Source organism: Equus przewalskii, chromosome 18 (genome assembly GCF_037783145.1).
Source record: "Equus przewalskii isolate Varuska chromosome 18, EquPr2, whole genome shotgun sequence".
Taxonomy (NCBI): domain Eukaryota; kingdom Metazoa; phylum Chordata; class Mammalia; order Perissodactyla; family Equidae; genus Equus; species Equus przewalskii.
In genome coordinates, this window is record NC_091848.1 from 24,635,879 (window position 1) to 24,648,680 (window position 12,802).

General features: G+C 49.4%; 1 long non-coding RNA gene across 1 annotated transcript; it reads right to left on the reverse strand.

Moving 5' to 3' along the window:
- Window positions 1–382: 382 nt before the first annotated feature.
- On the reverse strand, window positions 383–11,121 carry LOC139077004 (uncharacterized). The gene is made up of 3 exons (XR_011529112.1): window positions 10,962–11,121; window positions 10,589–10,816; window positions 383–3,418 (listed from the first exon to the last, which is right to left on the reverse strand). It is a non-coding gene; the product is annotated as an uncharacterized lncRNA (long non-coding RNA).
- Between the last annotated feature and the right edge of the window lie 1,681 nt (window positions 11,122–12,802).

Genomic DNA, 12,802 nt, shown 5'->3' on the forward strand with positions numbered 1-12,802 from the left:
TCCAACCACTGTCCGGAATTTGGTGTTTATCATTTTCATGCATCTTTATATACCTTTACCATATAGGCAAGAATTCATAAACAGTACATAGCATCCTAGTGCATGTTTAGAACCTTTTCTAAGCAAGAGGCAGAGTAAAGAAATTCTCTTGCCACTTGCATTTTTCTCTCAAAATTGTTTTTGCCATTTATCCACGTTGATACATATGTGTCTAATTTATGTATTATCTTCACTTTTTATTTAATTATTTTTTATTGAGATACCATTGACATATAACATTGTATTAGTTTTAGGGGTACAACAAAATGATTTGATTTGTGTATTTTGTGAAATGATCACCATAATAAGTTTAGTTAACATCCATCACCACACATAGCTGCAATTTTTTTTCTTGTGATGAGAACTTTTAAGATCTACTCTCTTAGCAACTTCCAAATATACAATACAATATTGTTAGCTACAGTCACCATGGTGTACATTACATGCCCAGGACTTATTTACCTTATAACTGGAAGGTTGTACCTTTGACCCCCTTCACCCATTTCACTGGCCCCCTGCCCCCACCCTATGGCAACCACTAATCTGTTTTCTGTATCTATGAGTTAGTGTTTTTTTGTTTTTAGGTTCCACATATAATTTAGATCATATGGTATTTGTCTTCCTCTGTTTGAATTATTTCACTTCACATAATGCCTTCAGAGAACATCGATGTTGTCCTAAATGGCAGGATTTCCCTCTTTTTTACTGAAAAATATTCCTTTGCATATACACCACATCTGCTTTATCTATTCATCCATCAGTGGATGCTTAGGTTGTTTCCATGTCTTGGCGATTGTAAATAAAGCTTCCACGAACATTGGGATGCAGATATCTTTTCAACAGTGATTTTGTTTCCTTTGGATAAATATCCAGAAGCAGAATTGCTGGATCATATGGCAGATCTATTTTTAATTTTTTTAGGAACCTCCATACTGTTTTCCATAGTGGCTGCACCAATTTACATTCCCACCAACAGTGCACAAGAGTTCCCTTTTCTCCACATCCTTGCCAATGCTTGTTATTTCCTGTATTTTTGATAAGAGCCATTTTAACAGGCAAGAGGTGATATCTCATTGTGGTTTTGATTTGCATTTCCCTTATGATTAGTGGTGTTGAGCACCTTTTCATGTACCTGTTGGCCAATTGTTTGTCATCTTTGGAAAAACGTCTATTCAGATCCTCTGCCCATCTTTTAATTGGATGATTTGTTTTTGTCATCACTTTCCACAATCCACAACTCTGTTGATGGACCTTTAGATTGCGCTCAGTTTTTTACTCTTCTAGACAGTGCTGCTACAAACGTTTTTGTTCAGGTATCCTTCTGCACGCATGTGAGAGTTTCACACGGTGTACACTCAGGAGAGGAATTACTCGGCCGAGGGCATTGTGCTCCTCCAGTTCACTGTGCAGCTCACCCTCATGCAGTGTGCCAGAGTGTCTGTGGCTCTGTGCCCTCTCCCACACTTGGTGTTGCTTGATCTTTCACGTACAAGCTTACCTTCTTATTCTGTGCTTCACAGCCTCCGAGAACAACAGAAGAACAGTTACACAGGGAATGCATCTAGACTATGTTCTTGGCTAGTGCGTCCTCAGCAAAGTCTGGATGGAGGTTGCTAAGGCAAGCTGTGCCATGATTAACTCAGAACATCCTGCTATGAAACATGGAGTGAGAGACATCAAGGAATTTGGACTGGCTGGTTGCCATCTCCACCAACAATCTGCTTCAAGGCACCATCCTTTTGTCTTCACCTTTTGTTCAAGGGAATAAATAGGGAGCCCAGACTTTTAGGTTTGCCTGGGCTGGTCCAAGTTCATGCCAGTTGTCCCAGTGCCTCCTATGACTTTTCAAAGTGTTTAGGTTTGAAAGATAAATTACACAGTCACTCTAGCTATAAGAGTAGCAATTCAGATCAATTTCCTTTCCAAAGATTTCTGACACTCTGCTGTGGTCAAGATGGATATGATTGAGGGCTGCAGTGTGTTGCAAATTATAAGGGAAGAGTTGCAATTGTTTCTGCAACAACAAGGTTTAGGATGGAAGTAGGAGCTCTCAGAACCTTTCAGAGAGGGAGCTGACCACAGCCCAGAAGGCCTTTTGTGGAGTTCTGGCCGTGCTTCTTGGTCACTGCCCATGGGACAGCCGGCTTCAGGGGCAGGTGGTGCCGGGCAGCCTGGCGGGTGTTCCCCCTCCCGGTCTGCTCAAGATCAGAATCCGTTCCAGGCCACCAGACAGTGCTCCCTGCCAGCCCTTTCATGAAAACAGTTCCTGGATGTGCTTCGTGAGTTGTGGCCAAGCTCTTGTGACAACACCTCCTGGAATAACAAAGGGATCCTTTGTGGGCAGCCGGCTCCAGCTAACAGCTTGTGGATGGCTGGACTCCCTTTGGCACTTTCTTTTCTAGACAGCCCCCTACTCCCATCCATTCAGTTCAATACAATCTGGGATCCTAGGTAGATAACTGTGCCATTTGATCAACCTGAAGAGGTAGGTCAGGGCGGCCTTCCAAAATTAAAACTTCCGGAGGAAATGACAGAACACAATGGGAGGTCTGTGGTGGAGACAGCTCAGGGCATCAGCCTGCAGTGGTTCCTTTCCAGCATTGTGTCACCTCCCAGTGAAGGCCTCCAGCTTAGCAGCATGCTCATGTGGCAAAGGCTTATCCTTAGAAATACGTCCACAAAGGATTTCCAACTGAGCAGCCCGGGCGGCCTAGCCTCGTACTTTGAAGAGTGGACCCATTGAGGATCACTCCTACCAGTGGCATTTTAAGATTCCTCTGGGGGTCACCACCTCCATGAAGTCTTTGTTGAGCTGCCCGCACCCCCGCCTTGGCCCAGATGGTAGTGTACTTTCTTTTGTGCCTCCTCCATTATCCACTATGAGTGTGTGTGTGTGTGTGTGTGTGTGTATACACATCCATGCCTGTCACAGCACAATTACTGCCTCGAGGACAGTGACAGTATCTTCCTTATTTCCGTATTCCCCTTCATGCACTAGGAACTCAATAGAAGTTTGTTAAATGAGGAAATGAGTCAATCCTTCACCTAGAGAGGGTTAGTCCCAGAAACAGACTGGATAGAGGAACTCAAATGATATTGTCAAGTCTCTTTTTGCCTTCTGCATTTCTTCTCTGTCTCATTTTCTGTTATGCAGACAGATTGTCGTCATCTCCAGACTGTCTGGCAACGATGGCTACCAGCAAGCCCCCATTCACAGCATTTCAGCTCTGGGAAATGATGGCAGCTCCATGGTCTCGCCCTAGTTCTTTGATCACCCCTGGGGCCATGGAGTGGGGTCCACTGACAAGAGGGTGCACTAGAATCATACGATTGGACTGGGAGAGAAGCAGTTCCCCAAAGTAGGGAAATTGAGGTGATCCTGAAAAGACAAAAATCACAGACGTCCAGAGAAATAGCACTGAAGGCTTGAGGAATTTCGAGGAAGGCAGAGTCAGACCTGGAGACCAGGACTGCTCCTGCGAGGGATGACTCCGGCACCTCTAATAACCACGGCCGAAGGAGGTTAGGCCTGGCCAGGATTTATAAGGATCATCTCCTCCACAAGAACAGCAAGTGGTTATATACGCAGACTCTGAACATCAGTCAACAGTAGTGGATGTTTATTGAGGACCTACTAAATGCCAGACACCATGCAGGCCAAGAGGGGTCAGAGGTCAGCAAACCAGACACAACTCCTGCCCTCACATGGCTCACCATGTACTGGCTGCCCAGGGTCCACTGAAAGGGCCACCATGAGTGGGCCATCATTGGGTGGGTGGCCATCATTCAACAGCTAACACTCTTGGAACTGGGCTTGATGGGCATGGCCCCATTTCGTCCTAGCAATAGTGCTATTTTGTAGATTTTAGAATTTAGGGTCAGAAACATGCCCTAACTTAAGCAGAGAAAGGAAGAGAGGGAGAGAGGAGGTAGGAAGAGAGAAAGATTGGATAGTTCACAGAATTGAAGGAAAAGAGGAACAGCCAGGCTCTAGGATGGATTGGGACAGGACTGGAGCTTGCCATGGCTGTGTATGGACTCTGTCTAGAGGGCGCTGCTCCACCGACTCAGCACCAGTTCCCTTCAGTCCTTGGGATTTCTCTCAAGAGTCCAGTTCCCAGGAGAAGGCTCTGTCTGGCCTGACCTGGGCCAATGGCCACCCCTGTGATCGGGGATCGGGTTCTGTGATGGCCAACCCCACCATGTGGAGTGGAGGAGGGGCGTGTCACCCAAAGGAAGGGTGGGAAGAAGGAAGTATATGGGGGCAGACAAAAACAGCGGCTGTGTACCACCTAGGTGCTGTCACTATCTCCATTTTCCAGGTGAGGAGACAGAGGCTTAACGAGGTTATATGACTTGCTCAAGGTCACACTGAGGGTGTGTGACAGGACTTAAACCCAACCTGCTTGACTGCAGAGCCCACACTCTCAATCTCTATAGAAGGGATGGGTGACTGGTGGGGGCACCTCGCTTGATCACCAACAGAAACTTAACAGAATAACAGTGGTTAAGAGTTTGGGGACCAGTTAGAAGGTAATGGCAATCAAACAGGCAGGAAAGGAAGGACTAACTTATACCCAGGCAGTGGCTCAGATGGATCGGAGGACATGAATGACTGAAAAGCATGCAAAGAAATGTTAAGTGGCTAAACTCTGTCATGATTCATAACTAATAGGGTGTATGAAAGAAGGAAGGAGAGAAGTCTGTGCAGACACCCAGGTTCCTGGTGTGGGCACCTGGTGGATGGAACTGCCCTTCACCGACATACAGAACGCAGAGGGAGGAAGAGGTGGGGTTGGGGGTGGAAGGGAGAAGAGTAGAATTTTGGACATGTTGGATTTGAGGTGCCTGAAAGACACCCAGATGGAGATGTCCAGGAGCCAGTGGACAGATGGGGTCTGGAGAATGGGAAAGAGCTGTAGGCAGAGCTGGTGTCCCCCAGGGCACTGTGTGGTATGAGACCGACAAAGGTCTGAGGATGGAGCCTGGGGAACTCAGCATTCAGGGGTAGTTCAGAATACTTCCTGGGCTCTGCAGTTTCCTGAGAAGATATTGGGGAAGGTATCTCATTCATTACAGCACATCAGTACAATTCTTTCTGACTCTTCTTGCCCCGCCCCATCTCCCCACCCTGCCTGACGGGTAACTGAGTCTTAACTTTCCAGCGTGCGCAGCATTGCCTGAGCACAGCCTTGCTGGGCCTCCAGAGCATGCTTTATAACATTGCACATTTCTTCAGCGCAGCACTTCTTACGTATTATGATAACTTAATCAGTAATTATTTTCCCTGCTAGACCGGAAGCTCCTTGAAGGCAGGGCCATGCCTATCTCGTTCATTGTTGTATTCTGCAGGAGGTGGAGAACCTCTCTTCCCTTCTCCTTGCCCCTCCCCCCTTTCCAGGGATGCTGATTTACTTGGTCAGTTTCCAAGGCCCAGATAGGGACAGGGTTACAGTGTATTAAACCCACCCACAATCTACAATCTTCTGCTTCCTTCGCCTGTGCCACTGGATCAATAAGACAGTCTGGGCTCTCTCCTGCAGGCTGGCATCTTTTCCTCTCCCATATTTCCACATGAGTACCAGGGCACTTGAAAGGGCTCCTCATCTGGCTAGTAGCCCCTGGTAAGGCCCCAGTCTGGGCTGTGAGGCTGAAGGAGGTGCCCTAGCTGCTCAAAGTGGGGAGGGGCGGTGGGAGTGGGAAGCATTCACCAGCTAATAATAAAGTGCCATATTGGTTTCTCATTTATTTTTATCCTCATAGCCTTGGGAACTTTATGGAAAGGGAAGACTGTAGGGCTAGATTTGGCCATTCCTGGGTCCTCTGGTCAAATTCTAACTACTAGACCCTTCACCTCATTTAAGTCCTGCTCAGTGAATGAAGAAAAGAAGGAAGGAAGAAATGCACAAACCAGAGCTGGCTTCCACCCTACAGTGACTATTGGTGAAGATTTGTCCCCGGGAGCATCTGTCTTAGAGCATTCGATACAATGCAAACCCCAGGCTTTGCTCTTGTGTACAGAATCCACACACTGTGTGCCAGATGATGTGCTGTTATGACAGTTCCTGAGCTTCATCCTGATGCATTTTGAAAGGCCCCTGTCAATCTGCCAGCGAGTAGTGGTGTAAACCTCCATAACTGAGTGGGATGGAAGGTCTGAGGGGCCTGTTAGATATTCAGCATTTTCTTGGCCCATGAGTAACAGTCGCTCAAACTGTCTTCGTGTTGTATTCACAGCAACTCTACAAGTTGGGTGTCACATCTCCTTATTCTACAAAAGGGGACACTAAAACTCAATGGAATTCTGTAGTTTAGCAGAGCACCCAGCACTAGTAATAATAATAATTAACATTAACTAATAATAGCAAGTGGCACTACCATTTATTGAAGACCTACTGTGTGCTAGGTACTCCATTCAGGCTTTTACATATTTTTCTCATTTAATGGTCACAAGTGTCCCATGAGGTTGGTGTCATTATTTTAGAAATACGGAAATGGAGAATCAGAGAGATGAAGTGACTTGCTCAAGCAAGTCACAAAGCAAATTTAATACGAGATGGGGTCAGGTTTCTAACCTGGTCTGTCCGACTCTGAGGTCCTTCTTTCTTTTCTTTTTTTCTTTTGAGGAAGATTAGCCCTCAGCTAACTACTGCCAGTCTTCCTCTTTTTGCTGAGGAAGACTGGCCCTGAGCTAACATCCGTGCCTATCTTCCTCTACTTCCTATGTGGGACGCCTACCACAGCATAGCGTGCCAAGCTGGGCCATGTCCGCACCTGGGATCTGAACCGGCGAACCCCGGGCCGCTGAGAAGCAGATCGTGCAAACTTAACCGCTGCGCCACTGGGCTGGCCCCAGAGGCCCTTCTTTCTTTCCCTGTGCTTTCTCCTTCCAGCTGGGAGCAGGAGGTACGTGGAGGATTCTGTGAATCGCTGCAGGCACCCAGACAAGCCTGACAAAATGCATTCCAAGAAGGAAAAAGCTGCTAGGTCTGACCCCAGAGTGGCAGCTTCAGAAAACAGGGAGAAGAAAATGCCTCACTTGTACTGTGCCTGCTGGAACCCTGGAGGAGATCCGGGCCCATTTCTGGCTGGGCTGGGAAAGAAGCCTGGGATGAAATTGGCCAGAGCCAGTCCCTGGGCAGATGCTGGGGAGCAGGGGCAAGCGGGGAGAAGGGGCCGGGCATTCCCAGGACCCTTCCCCACCTGAGGAAGGGACAAAGGACCCACGCTGCCCAGAGACCTGAGGCAGGGCCTGGTGAAGGCCTCTAGTCTACAGAAGAAAGGAGAGCTCCCAGCAGGTCCCATGGACCCCGGCAGTCCTGAGTGGGCTTCTCTAGGGATCCTACCACATCAGATAGGGGAGGAGGGGAAACGCTAGATCAAAAAGTTTTGTTTTAAAAAGCAAATGTGATTGACTTACTCCTCTGCTTGAAACCTTACAGCCCATCAGGGGTTTCCTACCTCCCTTGGGCTGAACACCAAACTCCTTAATGCAGCTGGTGAAGCCGTCTGCAATGTGGCCACTGCTGACCCCACCACAGACTCCTGCACTGTCCCCCACCACCCCCCGCATACTTTATGATCTGGTGGTTCTCCCTATCTCTCCCTAACATCAGATCCAGCTGGGGAGCTTTTAAAACCCATCAGTGCCCAGGCTCTGCCCCAGGTCAGGATCCCTGGAGGTGGGCATCTTTCATTTTTAGAAATTCCCCGGGTGATTCCAATGTGAGTCTAGGGCTGAGAACCCCTCTGTCATCCTCTCTGGCCAACTCTTCATTTTCCAGGCCTCAGCCCTGTCTCAGCTCCATGTCTGCCTCCTCAGGAAGCCTTCCATGACTACTGTCACGGAGTTCTCCTTGGCAGGGGGGCAAGGTGCCCGTGTCTAGGCCCGTGCTCCGTAGTGTCCTGGGTTTGTGCTGTGATTGCCTGACCCTCGCCTTGCTCCTCCTCTGACTGTGACCTCCCTGAGGATGGGGGCCTTGTCTGTTGGCTCACTGTTGTCCCCCACACCTGGCACACAGTGACAGTTCAATAAATGGGCTGAAATGTCAAACATCAAGTTAAAATCTGTCTCCCTACAAACTTCCCTTAGTCTGCTGTTCCCTCCTTCCTTATTAAACATGAAAGCTCCAGTCTTTTCCATTTTTTAGCTCCCCCCAAAAGTCTATGGGCATTGGTCCTTAATTAGCACTTTGGATCCCTCTGGGTCCTCGCTGTCCTCTGGAGCAGGGAGCTGGCTCTCTGTTCCCTCAAACGTTAGTGTTTCCCCAAATAGCTTGTAGAAAAGGAAGCGCGGCTTCTCCACAAGAAAAGACAGTTTGCAAACAAGAGCTGCACAGGCAGGCTCAGAGGCAGCAGAAGCGTCCCCCTCTCTGGGAGATGTTTAAAGCACCTCCACTTAAGATCACAGCGAGCCTTAGTCAATACCCATCCATCTCCTCCTCCACCCTTCCTCAAGGGAAGCCAGAACGGAGCTCTTGTCAGAGAGGGTACCGCTGCAGAATAGCTTCAAGAGAATGGAGGGGATGATCCAGGTTGGATGGGAGGAAGATGAAGGGGGGAAGCTGCCAGCAAGGCATTAATTGGCTTTGGAACAGCTAAGAGCCTCGCCTGGGCCCAAACAACCCGAGGCAATTTCCGAAAGCAACTGTGGAGGAAGAGGCTCCACCTTTCTCACCTCCTTTGAATGGGCGGCTCGGAAGTGGCGGAAGGAGCCAGGAAGCCACGGGGCATCCTTCTTCCGCCAACTGCCCAGGGCCTGGAGAGAAGCCAGGCTGCCTGCCTCCTGGGGCTTGGGAACGTGCCCGGTTCCAAAGAAGCTGCAGCCCCCAGCTCCCCATCGTGGAGAGGAGGTGCTGACAGCGGCGAGTGCCCAGGCCCCACAGGGATTGGGGGAAAGGGATGGCTGCTGCCAAAGCACTGGGTGTGGACAACTAGTCTTTGTTGGATTTCTGGCTCCATTGACTTTCCTTCTCTGAGTTCAGTTTCCTCATCTGAAAATGAGGGTTTTGTTGGACCAAGTGTCAAAGGTCCCTTCTAGCCTCGCCTTCTGGGGCTGGTGAGAAAATGGGGGGAACAGAGGGAGAGAAGAGTGCAGGAGTGAAGAGAAAGACGGGCACGGAGCCTCCTGTCTGGGAGCATCTGGTGCCTGTACGTGGCATCAGGCTCTAGCCTGGAGGCCCAGTCCACAGAGGAGGGGTGGAAGGACTCCCTGACATCCTGGATGAGACATCAGATGAGAAAACTGAGGCCCAAGGAGCTTTAACAGACTCACACAGGTCACATGGGTAGGAAGCAGGGGACCTTGTTCACTACAGGGATGGCATAGTTTGACTTCCTGGGCCAGCTCTGATGGATTGACAAGGGCTGTCTGCATCATCACGTTGAGGACAGTCCATGATAGATGAGCCATGTCTGCCCCAGGCTTGGGAAGAGGACGTGGCAGCATGAGTACCACATATTTGCTGTGCTTACTGATCCATTTAGTAAATTGTTACTGAGAAGTTACTTCATGCAGGACTGTGGTCCTTACGCTGGGTATTCAGTGGTAAATAAGATAAGCCCTCACCCTCAGGAAGTTTACATTCTGGAATGGGAGACAGACAATATACATGTAAACAAATGACTCAATAATATAATCTCAGCTAGGGCCAAGTAGTAGAAGGAAAATAAAATAGTGCAATAGGATAGACAGTGATGATGTGGGGGAAGAGGGAGGAGACTGAAGTGCTCAGGGAGGTGACATTTAAGTGGAGACCTAAATTCTGAGAGGAGGCAGCTCTGTAAAAGCTGGAGGAAGAGCATCCAGGTAGAGGGAACAGCCAGTTCAAAGGTCCTGAGGTGGGTCCTCCAAAGGACAGAGAGAGACCAAAATTGAGGCTGCTTAGATAACAAAGGAGGGGGTCAGTGGAGGAGGTGGGAGTGGCTGACAGGCCTCCCAAACTTAGCGAGTCCACAGGGACACCCTTAGTCCCCAACGCCCTTCCCCCCTAAACAAATTGCTCTTCCCCAAGTCTTTCCTTCTCTTCCCATAAATGACCAGCCACCCTATTGCTCAGACCACCCCAGCTACAACCCCAGCCCTGTCACCATCAAGTCTTGCCTGTGGCCTCCTTGCTGGTCTCCTTGCCTCTAACCTGGTCCTTGCTCAAAGCCCAAAAAGCACTCATCAAACCAATCCCACCACCATTTACTGCCCCCAAGCTCTCTCCTCTCAGTTTTGTCTTTCTTGCAACTATAACCAACCTACAACCTCAGGAACACAGTTTTATTATCTTTTTAAAACAGAATCTGGAGTTGGTCATAGCCACAGGGGCATGAAGTCCCAATTCGATGCACACACATTCCTCTAGTTGTCCCCAAACTGACTGTGTTTCCAGAGTGGTTCTGGGGACTGGGCATTAATTAGCATGGGGAACCATTTATCAGGCCTCTGCAGTGCTCCTGGTCCTGTGGCCAGAGCATCATAATTGCCCTGCAGGAGAGGTTTGATTATCAGCCCACCCTCATTCCATAATTCCTATAGATACTTGGACACTGAAAGGCTCACCTTCTTATTATAAGTCCCCCAGCTGGTAAGTGGCTGAGCCAGGATTTGGACTCAGGTCCCTGTGATGCCAAAGCCCAGACTTGCTTCTACACTGAGCTTCCTCCTAGACTAAAATGGGCAAAGGATGATGGGCTCAGAGAGGCGCCTTGATCTCAGTCTGGACGTCTTGCCTGCATTCCAAATCAAAGGTCGGAGCCTGCTTCCTGGGTTCCTTGGCACTTCCTTAGCCTGGAAAGATAAGAGGGTTAGGACCTTCTGCCCACCTGGTCCTGAAGAGATGGTCGTGTCCCAGCCCTCCTTATCTGGCCTGGCTTTCAGTCCGCATCCCTCCACCTGCCCCCCTCTCACATCCCTTCTGTTGCCAGGTGGTCACCTTCCTGCCCCAGGCCGGTGTAGCCAGTACCCGGTGCCCTCCAGCCTGTCGGCCTCTTGATCGGAAAGCATTCCCGTGGGAACCATGGTGCCAACATCCGGTGAGGACGGGCCCTCTGTTACCTGCCGGCCCTGCTGCCTCTGCTATCAGTCCCAAGAACAAAGGAGCTTGGACCCTGCCGCTTGGCAGGCTGTGTTTGTCCAGGGCGAGGCGTAGCCTGGCACAGATGCTGAGTAAACAGGAGTGCCGGCCTCACAGATCCGCCTTACAAACGAGTGGGGCTTCAGCTGGGAGGTGTTGCTGCCAGGCCACCTGCTGAAATATTACCCCGCTCAACTCCAACCAGCACCCCAGGGCAGAGGGGACTGGAGGGCAAGCAGTCCCATCTCTGGACCTTGGGCTTTCCAGCTCTACAATGGGGGAGTTGCATAAGATGATCTCCAAGATCCTCTCTGTGGTCTAGAGTCTTGAATGATGTTGCTGGAAGTCTCTAGGACTTGAGAACAGATCTGGAGGCAGAAGTGTCTGGGAGGTGGGAATGGAATCTGGGCCTCTGTCTCATGGCACCCCACCCCAACTCTAGCCCCAGGTACCCACCCATGCCTCTGTCTCTGGCCAGAGGACTGACCTCTCTCAGAGCAGTGTGCTTGAGCGCTGGATCCATGACCTCATTTATCCTCATGGTGCTTCCAGGATGGGATCTAGGGTACTTCGTGGTCAGAGGAGTAAGTGTGACCATTTTGCTTCTGAGGCCACTTAGAATCTGATCTCTCACTCTCTGTCCCCAGAAATCCTAGGATAGCTGGGGAAGGCTCTCGGAGGGACCATGGAGGGATGTTTCTCCAGTTAGGACAAGAGACTGCATGGCGACAGTGATTCTCAGACTTCAGTGTGCATCAGCATCACCTGGAATGCTTATTTAAAATGCAGAATCCTGGGTCCCATGCCCCAGAGATTCTAAGTCCCAAGATCCTAGGCGGAGTGGGTGGCTCAGGATTCTGAGTTTTTAACAAGCACCTAGGTGATCCTTAGGTCTCTGAGGAAGAGGAGTGAGTGAGCCTAAAAGCTACACACCCCTGGATTCAAATTCTGCCCCTGCCACTTTTTAGCACTGTGACTTGGGGCAAGTCACTAAGCCTCTCTAGATGTCAGTTTTGTTTGTTAAAATAAGGCTATAATATCTACCTCTTAATAAACAAGATCTATTGTTTCAGAGTGTTTATTGCACTTTGTAAATGTTTGTTAAGCAAATGGGGTAGAAGTCCATTTGGCCAATCCAGAAACCTGGGGGTTCTCCTTGATGTCTCCGCCTGCCACATATCTCTCAACCACTCAATCACCAATCCTGTGAACTCTGCCTCCTAAAATATCTGAGATCTGCCCTCTTCTTTCCAGCCCCACAGCCACCACCTTCCTCTACCTGACCACTGCATAGGTTCCTCTCTGATCTCCCTATTTCCACCCTTGCCTCCTCCATTCTTCCTTCCCAGAGCAGCCATGCTAACCTGATAAAGTAATGCCTCTCCTTCAAACCCTAGCTCTCTGGAAGGCTTTATGAGTCTAAAAAAATTCCTCTGGTCCCCCACACCTACTTCTAAGCCTCCTCTCAGCCCGTCTCAGCCTCTACTCTACACTCAAGATGTTTTGAACTTCTTTCAGATTCCTTCAATGAATCTTGGTTTCTCCTGCCCCTAGGACTTCACACAAAGTGTGCTTGCTCTTCCTGAAACGGCCACCTCCCCCTCCCCAAACACACATCCTTCAGCTACTACTCATCTTTCATATTTCAGCTTGAATGTCATTTCCTCAGGGCCAGACATAGCCGTCCCCCTCACATGTGC